Source organism: Gymnoscopelus microlampas (genome assembly GCF_963454915.1).
Source record: "Gymnoscopelus microlampas genome assembly, chromosome: 14".
NCBI lineage: Eukaryota > Metazoa > Chordata > Actinopteri > Myctophiformes > Myctophidae > Gymnoscopelus > Gymnoscopelus microlampas.
In genome coordinates this window covers 47,763,282-47,783,071 of record NC_139951.1, presented here as the reverse complement: position 1 = coordinate 47,783,071, position 19,790 = coordinate 47,763,282, and the positions used below count along the sequence as shown (strand labels likewise).

Sequence of the window (19,790 nt, the reverse complement as noted above, 5' to 3'; positions counted from 1 at the left end):
TACATGAGCAAATCTATTCGGAATGAATTCATCCATTCATCCATTCCGAATAGAAGTGTATTCATTCCGAATACAACTGTCCATGTAACTGTGGCCAATGTGTCTCTTCGGCGACACGTTGTGGGCTTGTAGATCTGCTATTTCCGAAGAGCTGCGGTATATAATATGGCTTAAGTAAGGTAGCCTAAAAGTAGCCTCATGTGGCCCGTATAGGGCTTAAGTGGTTCACTGAAAGTGTGAGGTCAGGTGGACACTCACAGGTCAATTTAACAATGTCTGTGTAAATTGACACTGAGGCCTTTACCGTGTGTGTGTGTGTGTGTGTGTGTGTGTGTGTGTGTGTGTGTGTGTGTGTGAGAGTGTGTGTGTGTGTGTGTGTGTGAGTGTGAGTGTGAGTGTGAGTGTGAGTGTGAGTGTGAGTGTGAGTGTGTGTGTGTGTGTGTGTGTGTGTGTGTGTGTGTGTGTAATTATATTTGAACTGGGGAACCCCAACCCTGAGAGGCACTTGGAAATGTAGGCCTGCATTACATTTAGTTTGGTTTAGGTGGTCCACAGATAAACATTGATCTGCTATTATCACAATTTTTGACACTTTGGCCAAATTGGTATTAAAAAGGTCTTAAAAGTCATTAAATTGTCATTTTAGAAATGTGCAGCAATACCTATTTACAATTTAGCAGACACTCTTAATCCAGAGCGATTTACAATGACAACATGGACAACACAAGGTAAAGAAATAGTCATCTAGGATCATAGGTAAATCAAGAACCTTAACAGTATAATATTAAAAAAAATCAATAATCTGTACATTGAAACTATACACACTATAGGATGCCAGGTCAATACACAAACCTGCCATCTGTCTACATAACATGATATCTAAGTTACATTTTAACTTTTGCATAAGACTGCAAGGTCGTCAAGGCTAGGGCAAGTGCTACGCCGGGCTGAGATGGAATCTGGAGAGTCTTCAGATTACGGCGGAAGATCGGGAGGTGAGTCTGTGGTTCTAACTGCAATGGGGAGTTCATTCCACTGTTTGGGACGAAGGGAAGAGAAGAAAGAGTCTGGGACGTGTGGAGCGTTGTCCCAGATGTTTTAGAGGAGGTTCTGACAGCTTCCCTGTGTTAGCTGATCTGAGAGAGCAGGAGGGGTTGTAGGGTTGGATCAGGCTTTGAAGATATACTACCTTTGGTTGTTTTGTAGGCAAACGTCAGTGTTTTGTACTCTGTGCGGGCAGTGACTGGGAGCCAATGGAGGGAGCGGATAAGGGGGGAGAGACATGTGAAAATGTTGGCGTGTTGAAGACCAAGCGTGCTGCTGCATTCTGGATCAGTAAGGAGAGAGTTATGAATGACACAGTCATAATATACTCAGCTTGTGCCAAGATAAAACCCTTGAAAAGTCCTCCTGTCATGACTTGCATCTTACAAACTTTAAACAAAAGTTTGAACCCATAAAGGCCCGGGAACGCATCTGTGTGTCATTTTAGATTTGAGCTATATAAGCATTATTTCATACTTTGGCTATTCAAAAATAGCAGATCTACAAGCTCATAGCGCAGCAGCTCGTGTCGCGCTCTGAGCTTGTAGATCTGCTATTTTTGAAAAAATCGTGAACATTCTTGCAAATCAAACTTTTTCCATGTCAAGGACCCCTATAATGATATGTATTTGGCGGACCCCCATCTCAAAATATGTTGTTCCAGGGACCCCCCCAGAAGCAAAGATTTGAGTTATAAATATTCGCTTTAAAAAATATATATATATTCAAAGATTTGCACAAATCTTCACAATATTTAAAAAAAAATAGCAGATCTACAAGCTTATAGCGGCACTCGCGCAATTAGCCCTGAAACATGACATGTCATACCATGACAGTCATGTCAGGAGAAAATGGCTGGCGATCGGATTAAAATGCTTTTTATTGAACAATACGGGAGATACGGGTACTTATCACGGTCCGGGTCGCCTGGTAACATCCGTGGCAGTTGGGTAAGCACTTTATATTTGAAATGTGAACGTTTATGTACATGTGAGGGTTGGCAATCTAACTCGTTTAATGTAAATCGAAAAAAACAGGGACTCTCGGCTCCATGAAGCTCGTGTCACGACGAGCGTCATGTGAACCATGGCTATCGCGCCATGGTTGCTTGTAGATCTGCTATTTTTTGAACAGCCAAATAAATGACACAGATGCGTTCCTGGATTTAATGGGTTAAATAGCGTATTCAACCTGAGAGACCATCCATTATCTCCCTGATCCACCCCCCTGCCCCCCCCCCCCACTGTGCCCCTCACACAGCTGTGCGCTCCAGCTGTTGGTCTGTGAAGCCCAGAATGCCAGCTTAACACGCCCAGAGAGGAGACGCCGTTCGTGCCGTTCCGTTCGTTCGTTCCCCGGACGTCCTTTTGAAGGACAAGGAGGACTTGGAGGGGAGGAGGAGGAGGAGTGAGAACACAGGGGAACAATAAACGGTTGTGTTTGGTGCAGAACAAACCGCTCCCAACGGGGGAGGAGGACTCTCGCTCCCGCTACGGTACAGTTGAGACGACCCGACCCGCAGGGCAGAGGGGGGACAAGAAGGGAAAAAAAACGCTCAAAAAGAGTTGGAAACTTTTTTTTTCCCGTGTGCAACACACTGAGACTTTTTCTGAATTAGGCCTGTGTCTGAGAGGCCAAACCAGAGGGCCAAATAAAATGTCACTTAAGGACAATTCAGGGTTTAACGCATTGAGACCTGAAGCCGATTCTACATGTCTCCTAAATCCCAACAGTATTCTGAAAAACATATGTTTCTACAGTATATCAGTGGTGCTCAATCTTTTTCATGTCAAGGACCACCTAAAATGGTATGTATTTGGCCCATCTCAAAATATTTTGTTCCAGGGACCCCCCAGAAGCAAAGATTTGAGTTACAAATGTTCACTTATAAAAAATATATATATTCAAAGATCTACAAGCTCATAGCGCGGCACTCGGTGCCGCGCTATGAGCTTGTATATCTGCTATTTTTTAATATCCAAAGTGAAAAATAATGCTTTTTAGCTCAAATAAAAAAACGTTCCAGGTCTTAAAGGGTTTAAAGCGCAATGATGCTTAGGTAGAGGTTTGGGTTTGTGTAGGCACCTTACCATACACCAAATACTGGTGAGATATCTTCAATAGTTGGTCTGTTGATTAGAAATTGATAATTCACACTAATCCCCCATTGATTTGAATTGAATGGTGAAACATCTCAAAGTCTCTCTTTTAGCACATACGAATGCAAACCATGCTGATTCTGCCAATAATATACAGTACAGTACAACATCACAAATACCACTACTTTTCTTTTTTACTCGATTTTCAGGCCGAGTAGCAGGCTAGCAGCCTGAAAATCTAGTCCAGTAGTTTGCTGGTCAGAACAATGGATTTATATCCATTTGAAGAGTTAACCACTTAAACCCCATATGGGTAACCGAAGTCCCTCAGGGCTCAGTACTAGTGTCTTTTAGTTTTTTTTTTTTTGTTTGTTTTGTTTTTGGTGCAGATTGGAGCAAATATACTGTAGATCAAAATGTCCACTTCCTGGTATGTTCATATACGTGTATATGAACTAATGCATATGTCAAAAATAGACAATCTACAAGCTTACAATGTGTTGCGACATGTTGTGAGCTTGTAGATCTGTTCCATGCTTCCAACCAGGGCCTCCAGTAATGAGTGTTGACCAGACAGTCTGTTACAGAGCACACACACTGCCCCTTCCCACGGCCTGCAAAAACCACCAATGTCTCCACAAACCCACACACTACACTACGGTTCTCCCTGGAGTCATTTCCTAACCCCAGTTTTAAACCAGGGATACATTGTGCCATCATGGCACGGCAGGATGTTGAAGACATATAACTCCACGGTTTCGTAACGCGGTTTGGGAGCTAACTTCTGGCTCTTATAGTTTTGAGAAGGCAGACCTCATCTTGGGTTTTAGTGATGCACGGGTCAGGTTTTTTCATAACCCGCCCGCCTCGCACGTGAACCCAACCCGCCCCAACCCATCCCGCAAAAATGAATGTAAATCAACGACCCGTCCCGCCCTGCAACCCGCCAAAAAAAAACACACACACACACAAAAACACACACACAAGTCCATTAAATTGCTTTCCAAAGAGAGAGAGAGGGGGGGCAGAGGGAGAGAGAGAGAGAGAGAGAGAGAGAGAGAGAGAGAGAGAGAGAGAGAGAGAGAGAGAGAGAGAGAGAGAGAGAGAGAGAGAGAGAGAGAGAGAGAGAGAGAGAGAGAGAGAGAGAGAGAGAGAGAGAGAGAGAGAGAGAGAGAGAGAGAGAGAGAGCGCGCATGATAGAGAGAAGGTGTGTTTTGGTGGGGTTTTTTTTCTTCCGTGGGTTGACCCGCTTCACCCGCCTCGCGATAGTTGCGTCGCAATCTATAACCCGTCCACCCGCCCCGCGGTTCAACCCGCGGGACCTGCGGGTCACGTGTCGGCCCGCGCATCACTAATGGGTTTGTTGTCATTTCACAGTGTTTGTGTTACCGTGGGGAGGTGAGTGGGAAACCCTGTGCATCACCGGTGATATCCGGAACCCTCAAAAATAAGCGTTTTCACGTCGCCGATGGAAACCTTGTATGTCCAAAAAACGTGACATTTCAGGAAATGGACAAAAACTACCTCTGTGCCAATGGATCCCATGTAGTTAATATTTAGTCACAAGTCTCTTTTTAATACTTTTCATCAGTTGAATATTTATAAAAATCCACAGGCACACTTAAAACGTTTTAACTTTTACGTAATCAAAAAAAATAGCAGATCTACAAGTTCACAACGCGCCGCTTGCGACGCGTTGTGAACTATTGCTATTGCTATATGTGTTTGCTAAACTATTGCTATTGCTATATGTGAAATATTGCTATTTTCGCAAGCGACGCGTTGTGAACTTGTAGATCTGCTATTTTCACTACTTTTGTGCAGACGCTGTTGTATACGCCATTCATTTATGAAAAAAAACATACAATATATGAAATATGGAGATAGGAGGTTTCTTGGCTGACAGCAGTGATACCGTCCTCTCATATTGCTCATTGTTAGTGTGAGGAAGGCGTTTTCACGGGCCTTGTGTGAAAAGTGGAGCGACTTGACCCGACCACTTTCAACGTCCTCAACCGACACCTATCATTTACACTGAACACAATTATCCTTTATGAGCAGCGCTGGACAGTACTTCTACTCAAGTACTTCTACTCAAGACAAGTACTGTACTTAAGAGCAACTTTGGGGTACTTTTACTTTACTTGAGTATGTATGTCCTTTATACTTCTTACTCCACTGCATCTCAGAGGCAATATTTGTACTTTTTACTTTGTATTTGGTCTCCCTGCTCTTCTATTGAGAAATTTAGATCGTGTCAAACAAAGGTCATGTCTCACCTGGACACAACCTTTGGGGGGACTCGTTGTGAGCTTGTAGATCGGCTATTTTTGCTACTTTTGTGTGACTCTGTACTATGACGAAGTAAGGCATTTATTTAGTAAAAGAAAAATAATATATAAACGGTATAAATACAGAGATAGGACAGATAGCCTGACATCATTGACATGCAGATGGAACATGAGTGAGGCGAGATCCACCGACAGACAAAGGAACCATTATGTAGCGATGCAGACACACACACACACACACACACACACACACACACACACACACACACACACACACACACACACACACACACACACACACACACACACACACACACACACACACACACACACACACACACACACACACACACACACACAAGCACAAGTATATGCAAAGTGTAAACACTGACAACGTGCATGCATACACACACACACACACACACACACACACACAACACATTAATCATAACACTGCTTACAGTTATGACTTACTGTATCTGACATTAAACGGCTGCTTACTGCATTTTCATGTCAATCCCCAAATTGATGTGTATTTGGCCACAGACCCCCATCTGAATTTTTTTATTTAGTACCAGGGACCCCCAAACCCTTTTTTTATAGCATATCTACAAGCTCAGCTATTTTTCAATAGTCTTAAGTATCGTGTATGACGGCACCGGTACATGACACACGTCTGTCCGACACCACTGCACCACTAAGTACACTGCACGACTTGTCCGACGTTTTCAGCTGAGTTAAACCATTGGTTCTCAAAGTGGGGTCCGGGGACCCCCAGGGGTCCTTGAGGGAGTTCCAGGGGGTCCCCAGCTAAATGATAGATTAGGCACCAAATGGACCCGTATGGGTCTGTAACTCTGAGAGTGTACAAATGGAACCAAATGGACCCTAACATTGTACACTCTCAGAGTTAAATTGACATAGATTTTACAAAATTACATAAATTGCGTTCCAGGTGATAGAAATGCCATTAAATGGGGGTCTGTAGCCCTAATACATGTCAAACTGGGGGTCCTTGAAATTGAGAATCACTGCTAGAGTTGTAAAAAATCTTCTCTTATGGGGGTCCCTGGCATATCTTTTGAAATGGGGGTCCGCGGGATAATAAGTGTCAATTTGGGGGTCCTTGACATGAAAAAGTTTGAGAACCACTGAGTTAAACCAATGTTTGAAACTGTGTTACTACATTTTCTTTCTTTAAAAAAAAAAAACCTTAGTTACGTTTGGAAAAGGGTAGGCAAAATAAGCCTCGGCTTCAGCCTACACCTTTTCGGTGGCACTAGCATTAGTGGAAAAGCATGTATGTATGTATATCTGCTCTTTTAAATGGACCGAAATCAAATTTACTACTACTATACTACTAAGTACACTTCGGTCTTAAGTTGCTTATAAGCGCTTCATAATGCCAGGCTTTCTGCAAAATAAACCTAATGCTCACATGAAGAGGTATAAAGGGCACAGTCAGCACTGCTACTCCCATAAATCCACTGAAGCTGACACTATGGGTCTGGCCAGGGCAGTCATGACTTAATAACCACATTAATAATGATATAAAGTAAACCGTGGCCACGACTTTATCCGGGGACGCATCTCTGTAACTAGATTTCTTTGGCTATTCAAAAATAGCAGATATACAAGCTCATATAGCAGTGCAGTGCTATGAGCTTGTAGATCTGCTATTAAATACATTTAAAAAAACGTGAAAATCTTTGAATATTTATACATTTTTAACTAAAATCTTTGCTTCTGGGGGTCCCTAGAAGAAAATATTTTGAGATGGGGGGGTCCGCAGAAAAATACTTATAATTTTGGGTGGTCCTTGACATGAAAAAAGTTTGAGAACGACTGATAGTATTGCAACATACAGTAAGTATTTAAAAATAAAACTGTTAGGATTTAGAAGACATTTGTAGAATCCCCAGAAGCAAAGATTTGAGTTGAAAATGTTCGCTAGCATATAGCGAATATACAGATATACAAGCTCAATAGGAGATCTACAAGCTCATAGCGCAGCACCAAGCGCCGCGCAATGAGCTTGTAGATCTGCTATTCTAGAAAAAATCATGAACACTTTTTCATTTCAAGGTCCCTCAAAATGATATGTATTTGGCCGTGGATCCCCATTTCAAAATATGTTGTTCCAGGGACCCCCCAGAGGCAAATATTGGAGTTAAAAATGTTCGCTTTAAAAAATATATATATATATTCAATTATTTGCACGTTTTTTTTCAAAACAAAGAAGATCTACAAGCTCTGATATTTTTTGAATAGCCAAAGAAATCTCAAATGACACAGATGTGTTCCTGGTCTTAATGTATTTAGAGGATAAACAAACAGATATGATGATAGTGCAGCAACAGCACATCAGTGAGCTGTGAGGAGCTGATGAATGAAACACAATGAATAGAGGAAAAACGTAGCGGAGGAGAAAAAAGACAGAGAGCAGAGGGGATGAGCTAAATGTGGATGTGGAGCAAAGAGAACACGTGAGAGAGATGGAAGGAGAGATACTGTACAGACAGGCTGCCTGGCCTGGCCTGGCTCTGCCTGGGACTTACTGACATAGAAAAGACACACATCGTTGCTGTCGGGCAGCCAGAAACCTTGCATCTCCATGTTTGAAACTTTTGGTGTTTTTTTTCCGCAAATGAAAGGAGTAGTTCACCTAAACAATGACTTGTTTTCTGTCAATTGCACACCCCATGATTTTTTAGTTTTTGTGGCATCCAATCATTTGATGACTGGGACATCCTTCAGTAGGAGACTCAGTAGGACACTCATTGGGTCTTCTACCGGAGTCTTCGCCGTCATCAAATTATTGCCTGTGTATAATTGATAGAAAATACGATTTTTTTTTTTGGCGAACTACTCCTTTAATGCCTTACTTGTTCACACTACAACGTCACACAAAAGCATCAAAAGTAGCAGATCTACAAGCTCAAAACGTGCCGCAAAGCGTTTACTTTTTGCTGTTTTTGAATTTTAATCCTGAAAAGTGACAATTTTGGACACGATATACAGAGAAAGGAAGAAGTACATATGATACAACAGTTGATCGAAATGATCAATGTCATTGACCAACATGAGATAGACAGCATCGAGAGAGACTTAAATATGTGCCGTATCGGATCGGTATTGATGGTATTGGATCGGTATTGATCGATATGGGGGATCGGTATTAATGGTATTGGATCGGTATTGATCGATATGGGATCGGTATCAACGCTGCCATATATCTGTATCGGATCGTAAGTGAGAAATCTGGATGGCAGCACCTCTACTGTAAACCTGTGATGTGACAGTAAAGTTTAATCCTGATTCTGAAGGAGTCTGAAGAGGTGAGTCTTCAGACACACATTCCATATGATGATGTACCCTCTCTCAAAGTTACATTTTCACTTTCTCAGCATTTTACAGTCTATCCAGCGGAGCTAAGAAGACGTGACAGAAACGCTGTGAGGACAGAGTGTTTGATCATACATGTGTAGTATATATATAGAAGACACGGTATAGAGGTTTATGTCAGAGCTAAATCACAGCATGCAGCATGTAAGACGTTGCAGAGGATGGAACATCATCATACATTCCCTTCACAAGGTCCAAGACAGGGGAAGCATGTGTCATTTTAGATTGTAACCAATGAAACCATTACGTTACACTTTGGGCTATTCAAAAATAGCAGATCTACAAGCTCATAGCGCGGCACCGAGTGCCGCGCTATGAGCTTGTAGATCTGCTATTTTTTTGAAAAATCATGACAATGTGTGCAATCTTTCAATATGTTTTTGTTTTTTAAAGCAAACATTTGTAACTCAAATCTTTGCTTCTGGGGTATTCTACACATGTCTTCTAAATCCTAACAGTTTTTTGAAAAACTTACTGTATGTTGCTATAATGTCAGTGATGCTCAATCTTTTTCATGTCAAGGACCCCCAAAATTGTATGTATTTGGTAGGCGGACCCCCATCTCAAAATATGTTGTTCCAGGGACCCACCCAGAAGCAAAGATTTGAGTTAAAAATGTTCGCTTTAAAAAATATATATATTCAAAGATTTGCAGATCTACAGCGCTATGAGCTAGTAGATCTGCTATTTTTTAAAAGCCAAAGTATAAAATGAATAGTCAGAGGTAAATCGCAGCTGGAAGGCGTTGCAGAGGATGCAACATCACTGCCTGTCTGCCTGCCTGTCTGCCTGTCTATCTGTCTGTCTGTCTGTCTGTCTGTCTGTCTGTCTGTCTGTCTGTCTGTCTGTCTGTCTGTCTGTCTGTCTGTCTGTCTGTCTGTCTGTCTGTCTGTCTGTCTGTCTGTCTGCCTGTCTGCCTGTCTGTCTGTCTGTCTGTATGTCTGTATGTCTGTCTGCCTGTCTGTCTGTCTGCATGTCTGTCTGTATGTCTGTCTGTCTGCCTGCCTGTCTGTCTGTCGTCAACCTGCTGTGATGAGTTATGAAGTGTCCAGGTCCTCCTCAGAGTCAACGCTGACACAGCAGAATGTGAGAGAGAAAAGACACGGTGAGGCAGAGGGAGGCATTCTGCAGACCGACCGGGGCGAAGGAAATCACTAGAGGAATCATCAATGCAAATAAAACATGAGGCTCCCTCCCTTCAGACATGATGCCGCACTCACTGCACGCACACACGCACGCACGCACACACACACACACACACACCGGAGTAAAAAGTATGATATTTACCTCTGAAATGTAATGGAGTAGAAGTAAAAGTAATGAAAATTGGAAAAACTCCAGTAAAGTAAAAGAATATCTCAAAACTGTACTAAAGTAGTAGTTAGACTAGAGGTTAAGTGTATTGCTCATAGACACCTCGACACATCGCCGGGCCTGGGAATCGAACCTGGGAGCTTTCTGCTTCCCCTGTGGGCTAGTCTCTACCCATTCAGCTATGGCCGACCCATAAGGTATTAAAAAAATCTGGCGTAAGTCCAACCCCAAACTCTAAAGCTATCCTCTAAATGCCTAATCCACACCTAACCCCAACCTCTATCTGTTCATAATTGTATAAAGTCCTAACTCCCCAAATCTGTTTTAGCCACAAAACTGCCCTCACATTGTCTACTCCTCAAACTGTACTATACACATCCACGCACACGCACACGCGCACACGCACACACACACACACACACACACACACACACACACACACACACACACACACACACACACACACACACACACACACACACACACACACACACACACACACACACACACACACACACCATGTTTTGCTTAGGTAAGCATCAGGCTAGGCTGTGAGTAAAATGAGAATATTGTAAGGAGTGTGTGTGGGGGTGTTCTGCTTTGCATTGTGTCTGCTGTTGTTTTGTCATGGTCGTAGCCGGGCGGGAAAACCTTGTAAGTCCAAAAACATTTAAAAAAAAATAGCAGATCTACAAGCTCACACAGCTTGTAGATCGGCTATTTTTCACTTAGTGAACTTTTTCATGTCAAGGGCCCCCAAAATGATATGTATTTGGCCGTGACAAATTGCAGATCTACAAGCTCACAACGCGACGTGTTGTGTGGCACTCTTGTATGATGAAGTAGAGCGTTAATTAACACAAAAAAAACAAAACACAAAAAGTTGAAACACAGAGATATGAGGTTTTCTGCCAGACAGCTACGATATGTAAAGTACAGGCTGAGAGCAAGGCCCTCGCAGCAGCTGTGCAACAAAAACAACAGGAGATGATAATGCTTTTTAACCCATTAAGACCGGGACATGCATCTGTGTCATGTTAGATCTTAACCACTTTAACCATTATTGAACGCTTTGGGCTATTCAAAAATAGCAGATCTACAAGCTCATAGCGCGGCACCGAGTGCCGCGCTATGAGCTTGTAGATCTGCTATTTTTGAAAAATCGTGAAGATTTGTGCAAATCTTTGAATATATATATATATTTTAAAGCGAACATTTGTAAAATATTTTGTTCCAGGGACCTCCAGAAGCAAAGATTTTAGTTAAAAATTATTCAAAAACATATATATATATTTATATATATATTCAAAGATTTGCACTTTGTTCTCAATTTTTCAAAAATAGCAGATCTACAAGCCTATGAGCTTGTAGATCTGCTATTAAAATATATATATATGTAGATCTGCTTTTAAAAATGTTTCAAAAACATATATTCTGTATATGATTTGCACAAATGTTTTTTTGGATGATATGGGTATCATCCAAAAACATCCAAAAATCCATCTAAAATTCTAAAATCTAAAATTAAAATCTAAAATTCATCCAAAAATGTGATATCCGTATCATTGGATGATACGGGTATCAAAAATAGCAGATCTACAAGCTCATAGCGCGGCACTCGGTGCCGCGCTATGAGCTTGTAGATCTGCTATTTTTGAATAGCCCAAAGTATAAGATAAATGGTTATATCTCAAATCTAAAAAAAGACACAGATGCGTTCCCGATCTCAAAGGGTTAAACTAATTATACATAAATGAGTACACTCCAGGGAACAGAAGAGCTCTATAAACAGTACACTGTGTTGCTCTGGGACATTATGCTGCATAAATCTACACTAACTAGTGATCTAACTTGACAGAGAGCACACTTCTGAGTCGCAAAGCGCTGGTAATTATACGTTAAAATGATACTGTTGTTGTGCTGGTAAACACGCGGACTCTGGCAGGCTCCTCTGGAGATGGGAGTTCAGAAATGTATTTATGTGCCAAGTCTAGTCTAGTGTGAGTAAAGTTAGTTCTGTGTGGCAGTCGTTCTGTTATTCAAAAAGGGATAGTTCACCCCCAAAATGACTTCTTTTTTTCTATGGTATTAGTCACTCCATAGAGACTTGAATTCATGGATATATTTTTTTGTTTTTGTCTCATTCCTAAGACAATAATTTGATGACCGGCAGCGGTTCCGGTAGGAGACACAAAGAGTCTCCTTTGTCCCTCCTACCGGAACCGCTGACTACCGGTCCGCTGGTCATCAAATTATTGTCTCAGGAATAAAACAAAAACTAAAAAATATATCCATGAATTCAAGTCTCTATGGAGTGACTAATCCATAGAAAAAGTCACTTGTTTGCCATATATCATTAAAATTAAAATAAAGATACACACACATACACACACACACAGCATAATAAGCAGCAGGTATATAGAATACATGAGGTTAGACATAATTAGGCATGAAGGTGCAAATGAGGGTCAACGCATCGGAAGGTCCACATGAGAAGGTAAAAACCTCACAGGTAACAAGCCACGTGGCAGATGATCCACAAAGGAAATGCACTTCTCATAGGGAAACATTCCACACCAATGAGATAATCCAACATAAAGAAAAACAGTCCAAGGAAAGTGGACAGCCAGTGGCGTGCACAGACATTTTGAGGGGCAGGGGCTCAAGTAAATTACACTTTTTTTAATTTACTTGGTCTGCTCTTTTTCCCCTCTACATCCTATACCTCTTTGCCAAAAATAGCCGATCTACAAGCTCACAACGCCTCGCAGCGCGAGGCGTTGTGGGCTTGTAGATCGGCTATTTTTGGCTAAAGTTCTCCTCAGAAAAGGGATGCTAGGTTTCGAGTGGTTATGGTAAAAAGAAAAATCATATCACATAGAAGATTCGGCGGATCCCCTGTAGTAACTCTGAGGACCCCCTGTTGAAGACCCCTGCTGTAAACTGTGTGCCCTTTTTTCAAAAGGGCACTTCTGGTCAAGAGGGCAAAGGGCAGGTGCTCCAGCACCACCTAGAGTCTATCTGTGCACGTCCCTGTGGACAGCCTGGTAACAGGTGGTGTTCAGTCTGATGGTATAGCGGCCACTTAGCCGTCTTATTGAATAAGTTAATTGAGAACAAGTTGTCATTTACAATAAGGAACGTGTGTCACATGCTATGGTAAAGAGCTGCAGTTCTGTATCAGATCAGTGGTGAGTTTATAGCAGCGCTCAGATTGTTTACACACAGAGAAGGAACACAGAGAAAGCTGAGAGGCTGCTGATAAGAACCCAGCTGATCACCACCAGCATGCTCGCTCTCTCTCTCTCTCTCTCTCTCTCTCTCTCTCTCTCTCTCACACACACACACACACACACACACACACACACACACACACACACACACACACACACACACACACAGATGAAATGGACCTGTGGTCTTGTAGGAACCAGGGGAACAACATCTGAGAAAAAAAGGCCCTAGTCTAGAGCACTAGGTTCTCAAAATGAGGTCCAGGGACCCCCCAAAGGGCCGTTGAGGGGGTTCCAGGGGGTCCTATCGTCCCCCACCCAACAAAACCAAATGGACCCTTACAGGTCTGTAACTCTGAGAGTGTACTTAATGGAACCTTGTGTACACTCTCAGAGTTAAATTAAAAAATAACCTAGCAATGTAACTTTGTGTCCCAGTGGGTGGGAGTTCAAAACAATGGCAATCATCATCAACAATAACAGAACAGAATGCATAACTCCTGAGGGAGTACAGCTGTTAGGAACCACAGGGGGGCAGACCATTTAAATGAACAATGCTGTAACCTTCAGCCAATGTACAGTACACAGAGAGAGAGAGAGAGAGAGAGAGAGAGAGAGAGAGAGAGAGAGAGAAACTTGTTTTTCACCACCATTAGAGCATACATAGACAACAGTATGTTTAAAATGCTTTATGTCTTGGTTATTCTTGGACCAACAATAGTTTCATGTCCAGAATGAATCGATGCCAAATCTGTCAGTATAGTGGCTATTATGTGTAAATGTATCAGCCTATATGAATGAGCCTGGTCTTAACTTTATATTCAATAACTACACGTTAACATGGCACAGTCACTACTATATGACTTGGTAGTTATTGAATATAAACAGTTATAGTATCATATAGACACGTTTTAATAGGCTGCAGGCTACAAAGTAACGATACAAGGCGACTTAAGTCGCTACTTTATCTCACTCTCACACACACACACACACACACACACACACACTAGTCGTTACTTTGTAGCTGCAGCCTGTTCATCGTTATTTAGTATATGTAGTGTTGTAGACAGAGTGATTCTTACCATGCAGTGTGGTGAAGGTTGGTCAGTCTGTAGAACACACAGTACTGATACAGTCCTCTGGTCTGTCTGTCCACTATAGTGAGTCCTGTCTCTGTCCAAGTGTGTCCAGTCCGTCCACTGTGTGTCCACTAGCTGTGTGTCCACTGTGTGTCCACTGTGTGTCCACTAGCTGTGTGTCCACTGTGTCCAGTCCGTCCACTGTGTGTCCGACACGGTAGAGAGACAGACAGAGCTGTTGGTTTCTACATGAATGTCCTCTCTGTCTGTCCTGTTTGTTTGGGAAAGAAGAGGTGTGTTGTTCTTGTTGTATTTGGTAGAGCGAGCTGTACAGACAACACAGAGAGAGAGTGTGTTGTTGTTTCAATGGTTGAGGCTCGTAGGAGTGTTTCTGCTGCTGCTACTAGGAGGACTGCCCCTCTCTCTCTCTCTCTCTCTCTCTCTCTCTCTCTCTCTCTCTCTCTCTCTTTCTCCTCCTCCTCCCTCTCTCTCTCGCTCTGTTGCTCGCTCTCTCTCTCTCTCTCTCTCTCTCCCCTCCTCCCTCTCTCTCTCGCTCTGTTGCTCTCTGCTAGCTCGCTCGCTCTCTCTCTCTCTCTCTCTCTCTCTCTTGCTCTCTCTCTCTCTCTCTCTCTCTCTCTCTCTCTCTCCCCCTCCCTCTCTCTCCTCCAGCCCCGCCCCCCTCAGAGTAGACTGGGGTCCCCCAGGGGTCCTTGAGGAGGCTCCCAGGGGGTCTCATGCAAAACCAGTTTATCATATTAGAAAACATAGCAGAGATGCAAAATATTTGATGACTGAATGACAAACACTGTTTTAAAATAATGGCTAAACTGGAAATTAGAACATTATTATTATTTATTTTTTCATAGTTTAATTGTTTTTATTAATTATTTTTGCATCACTTTTGACTGAATCATGTTATCTATGTAAGACACACTACTTGTACTGCAACTGGACAAAGTCTGCTGTGCAACTGCATTTAACCTTTTGCATTTGTAGCGCCACCTATGGCCAGAAACGATACATACGATTCAAATCATTTTCTAATCACTTTGATAGTGTTTTTTTTTTAAGGGAAAGAAAGATGTATTAAATAAGTAAACACAGTGATTATCTGGCAAATACATGGACATTTTAATATTTGAAAACATTAGGGACAAACTGGCACTGTGACATGAACACAGATTACACACATGTAGTGTAGCGATATGGATGGAAAAGTAATTAAACCCCTATATGTCATGTTTTCTTTTGCTTAACACAACACACAAGTATGTTTACATTGCAAAACGATACTAATCCATATTTGCATTGCAAAGCGATACGATTCGATACAAAGTCAAACGACACGATACATCGCTGTTTGCATATCGATACAGTTGAATCGTTGAGATTAAAATCGATACAGTTACTGTGCCGTTACACCCCTACGGTTTACAGTTTAGGCATTTAGCAGACGCTCTTAATCCAGAGCGATTTACAGTACGCAAGGACACAAGATAATACATCATAATACACATAATACATCAAATGACCTGGCATCTGTCTACATAACATGCTATCTAAGTTACATGTTAAAGACGGGGTGCCGTGATTTTCAGTGATTTTTTCCCCCCCTAAAACATAATCATCAGGTATTATGGTTATACCAGGAGGACATTTTTTTTCAAAAAAGTGTACAGAAATTGTTAAAATTATGTTTTTATGTGGACACGTCTCCAGTTCATTAAGTTCTCACCTTAGCACCTGCTCCACCACCTTAGCACCACCCACCTGTCCTAGTCCCTCCTCCTCCTCATGCCCACACCTGCTGTGTTATGATAATGAGGGGGAGGGTATGCATTTACTATGTCACTAAAGCGCTGTTTTTCTATTGGCACGTTTGACCCTCAAGGTTTCAGCCTCCAGGTAGAAACTCAAAATAGTCAGAGAAGACATAAAACACCATAAAAACACCACCAGGGGGCTTAATGAAGTTCTATCAACCTCATAGACACATGAAAAACAGAAAAAGTGCAAAACCATGGCACCACCTCTTTAACCTTTGCATAATCCTGCAAGGTTGTCAAGGCTAGGGCCAGTGCTATGGGCTGAGATGGAGTCTGAAGAGGTGTCTTCAGATTACGGCAGAACATTGGGAGTGAGTCTGCAGTTCTAACTGCAATGGGGAGTTCATTCCACAGTTTTTCCCTGTGTTAGCTGATCTGAGAGAGCGGGAAGAGGGGTTGTAGGGTTGGATCAGGCGTCAGTGTTTTGTACTCTGTGCGGGCAGTAACTGGGAGTCAATGGAGGGAGCGGAGAAGGGGGGTGACATGTGACAGATTTGGCTGGTGGTATGTAGCCAACAGCACCAACTCGGGACTCCTGGATCGCTGCCCTCCACACTCTCCTAATCTAACATCAGGGTCTTGAGCTCTACAGTGTTGTAATAGCTACCTGTCGCACCGCAGTGCATCGTAGGTGGTGCGCTTCTTCTTGCCTTTCATGGCTTTGCCCTGTTAAGGCACCCATAGTTCATTACATGCATTACAATTGTTGAAACTATTAAAGGACTGTATACTGTTTAGGTTCGGATATATTGGTGCCGCCTTGGTGTGTCGGCAAAAACACATTCAGAGTCAAAGTTGCAGTTTACACAGTAGGGACTGTGGCTTTACTTCCATTCATAGCAGGTGATTGGCAGAGTTGTACATTGATTGTGGTCTCTCTGCTAGGAGTTGGTTTGTAGAGTGATACTAACTAGCAGGTGTGTCTTAATCAGCTCTCATTAGCAGAACAAAGGCCCCAGGGCAGCCTGACCTAGATCAAAGGCCCAATGCCTGCTAGCAGGGCAGCCTGACATATTGACCTTTCCAACACAGCCGCCCCCACATTTGAGGTCAAATGTGCTTTCCGGAAAGGTCAACAATCCATCAGCGACCATGGACTGTTGGTTGACAAAGGCAGTCCAGGAACTATCTGCAAGCACTTGAAAGTGTCTCCAACTCCGACGTCTACGGAGCTCTGTCTGTGGATAAGCCACCTGAGGAGATGAGGTGTCAGGCCGCCCCATCAGCAGGTAACTTGGTGTAACTGGTTCCAGATCAGCTATATTGGGTCCAGGGTGGCACAGTTCGAAGTCATACTCCTGGAGTGGCTTTGTTGGATGGCGACCAGGATCTTCTGCAAAGCTCTCTTGCTGAGCATTCCTGAATGTGAGCATCTGTGCAGCTTGACCGGTGGTAACAGGTGGTGTTCCGGAAAGGCTGGCCGCCCCGTACAGCTCCTCGGTAAGGGACTCTCCCAGCTCATTCCAGGTCTTAAATCTAGGCTCATCCGTCCCCTGTGGATGGGGTTTACCTCTGGTGAGGTTATCTACCGGATTCTCTGAGGATTCGCTGTATCGGCAGTCCTTGAGATCAGTGTGCTCTTGCATTTCCGCTTCATAGGCGGCTGTAGTCTCCGGATCTTTCAGGTGGTATTTCTCCAGGCCTCTAAGCCGTGACATCACAGCATTCATAGGAGCCTGGCAGAAAGTTGCGCATCTCAGAACGCCATCCACCTCAACTCTGGTGGACTTGGCTTCAAGGAGCCGGTCTTCTCTCGTACACATCATCTGCTTCTCACGTCTGGCTGGCAGCGTCTGCACATTCCTCCTTGACTCCACTTCTTGTGGACAGAGTGAAGTGAACAAGCACTGCTGAGGCGATGGCTGTAACTCTTCCAGTCTGGCTGGACCCTGGAGCGTCCAACCGAGCCTGGTCTTAATAGCTGCCGGGCCACCAGGGGGTCCTAGACGGACTGGCTCGACAGGAGTGATCAAGTGAGGCTGGTCTGCACCTATAAGCAGCATAGGACTTGCTTTATTGAAGGCTTCTAGAGGAATGTCCTGGAGGTGCTTGAACTTTGACTTAAGGGCGTCCACAGGATACGAGTGGTCGGCAAGGCTGAGACGTTTGGCAGTGAACACATCACTGATCGGGAAGGCTCTGTGAGGCTGGGAGATAGGTGAGACACTGAAGGTGACAGACGTGCCATTCAGTGTTTGCACATCCTGGCGAATGGTCCGCAAGGCTAGTGATTCTGGGTGCCCTTGCAGTCCTAGTTTATGCGCAGCTGCAGGCAGAAGCATCGTACGCTGTGAGCCGTCATCTAAGACTGCGTAGGTATCAAGTGTCTTGTTCCCATGATGTAGTAGGACCCGGACTACTTTGAGGAGGACTTGATTGCACTCTGTGGCAGAACTGACATGGCAGCAGGATCCTTCCTCTGGAGGTTTGTAGTTGACATCGTGCAGTATCAGGAGATGCTTACCTTGACACTTGCTGCAAGGCTTCTTCAGATCACACTGAGCTGCGCGATGCGCTCTTCCACATCGCCAACAACGCCGGTTGGTCTTTATCCACTGGATGATTTGGTCTTTATCGAAAGACTTGAAGGTCTCGCATTGGCTCAAGAAATGGTCCTCACTCTCACAATATGGGCAGTAGGCTGGCCGTGCCTTCTTATTGCCTGTGTCCGGTGTCTGTGGTCGTGACTCTGCTGCCTGCTCATCCTCAGCACCATGTAGTACTGTGGTTGTGTGATATTTGTTGTCGCGCCTTTGCTCTACCTTAGGCCCTTTGACCATAGCTTGGCCTTCGCTGTCCTGACACCAGGCCTCCTCTTGTAGCCATGCAGAGAAGTCTGTCAGGTTATACCCGGTTCCAGGTTGGCGACGCATACATCTGCGAAATCCTGAACGCATATCAGAGGGAAGCTTGCTCAGGAGTCTCTCTACGTGTGAACCACATTGGAGCTCCACTGCACCTTCACGTCCGAGGGTCTGCAGCATCCCCACTAAGGCACGCACTTGCAGGGAGAACTTCTGGAAGGCTCTTGAGTCTCCCTGGCAGATGTCTGAGGCATTCATTACAGTAGCTATTTTCCTCAGGGCTAACTTCTGAGGTTGACCAAACTGTTCTGTCAAGGCAGCCATTGTGTGTGAGTAGGGTGTAGGTGAGTTTAAATAGGCATCGGCTACGAGACGAGCCTCCTCTAACTTGAGATGGTCCAGCAGAATCTGATAGCGGAACAGCTCTGTGGCATCAGGAGGTAGGAGGTTCTCTAAGGCAAGCTTAAGACGAGTGAATTCACTAGGATCTGCTTTGGTGAAATCTGGAATTGTTGGAATGGGACCGCGATAGGTTCTCTCTGTAAGATGTGCCAGTGGCTGCTGTGCAGGTGTGGCGTAGGTCGGTCGGTGTGGCACATACTGATGCGGTTGCTGTGCAGGTGTAGCATAGGCCGGTCGGTGAGATGGATACTGATGCTGAGGATTTGGCGTATAGGCTTGCCGAATGCTAGCTG

General features: G+C 43.7%; 1 protein-coding gene across 1 annotated transcript in view; it reads right to left on the bottom strand.

Annotated features, from left to right (window-relative positions):
- The window catches only part of LOC311060805 (leucine zipper putative tumor suppressor 2 homolog), a 94,179-nt gene extending 79,331 nt beyond the window's left edge, over positions 1-14,848 (bottom strand). Inside the window, exon 1 of the mRNA XM_084079141.1 lies at positions 14,469-14,848. The gene's annotated coding sequence lies outside the window, so the exon portion shown is untranslated. The remainder of the gene's footprint in view (positions 1-14,468) is intronic.
- Between the last annotated feature and the right edge of the window lie 4,942 nt (positions 14,849-19,790).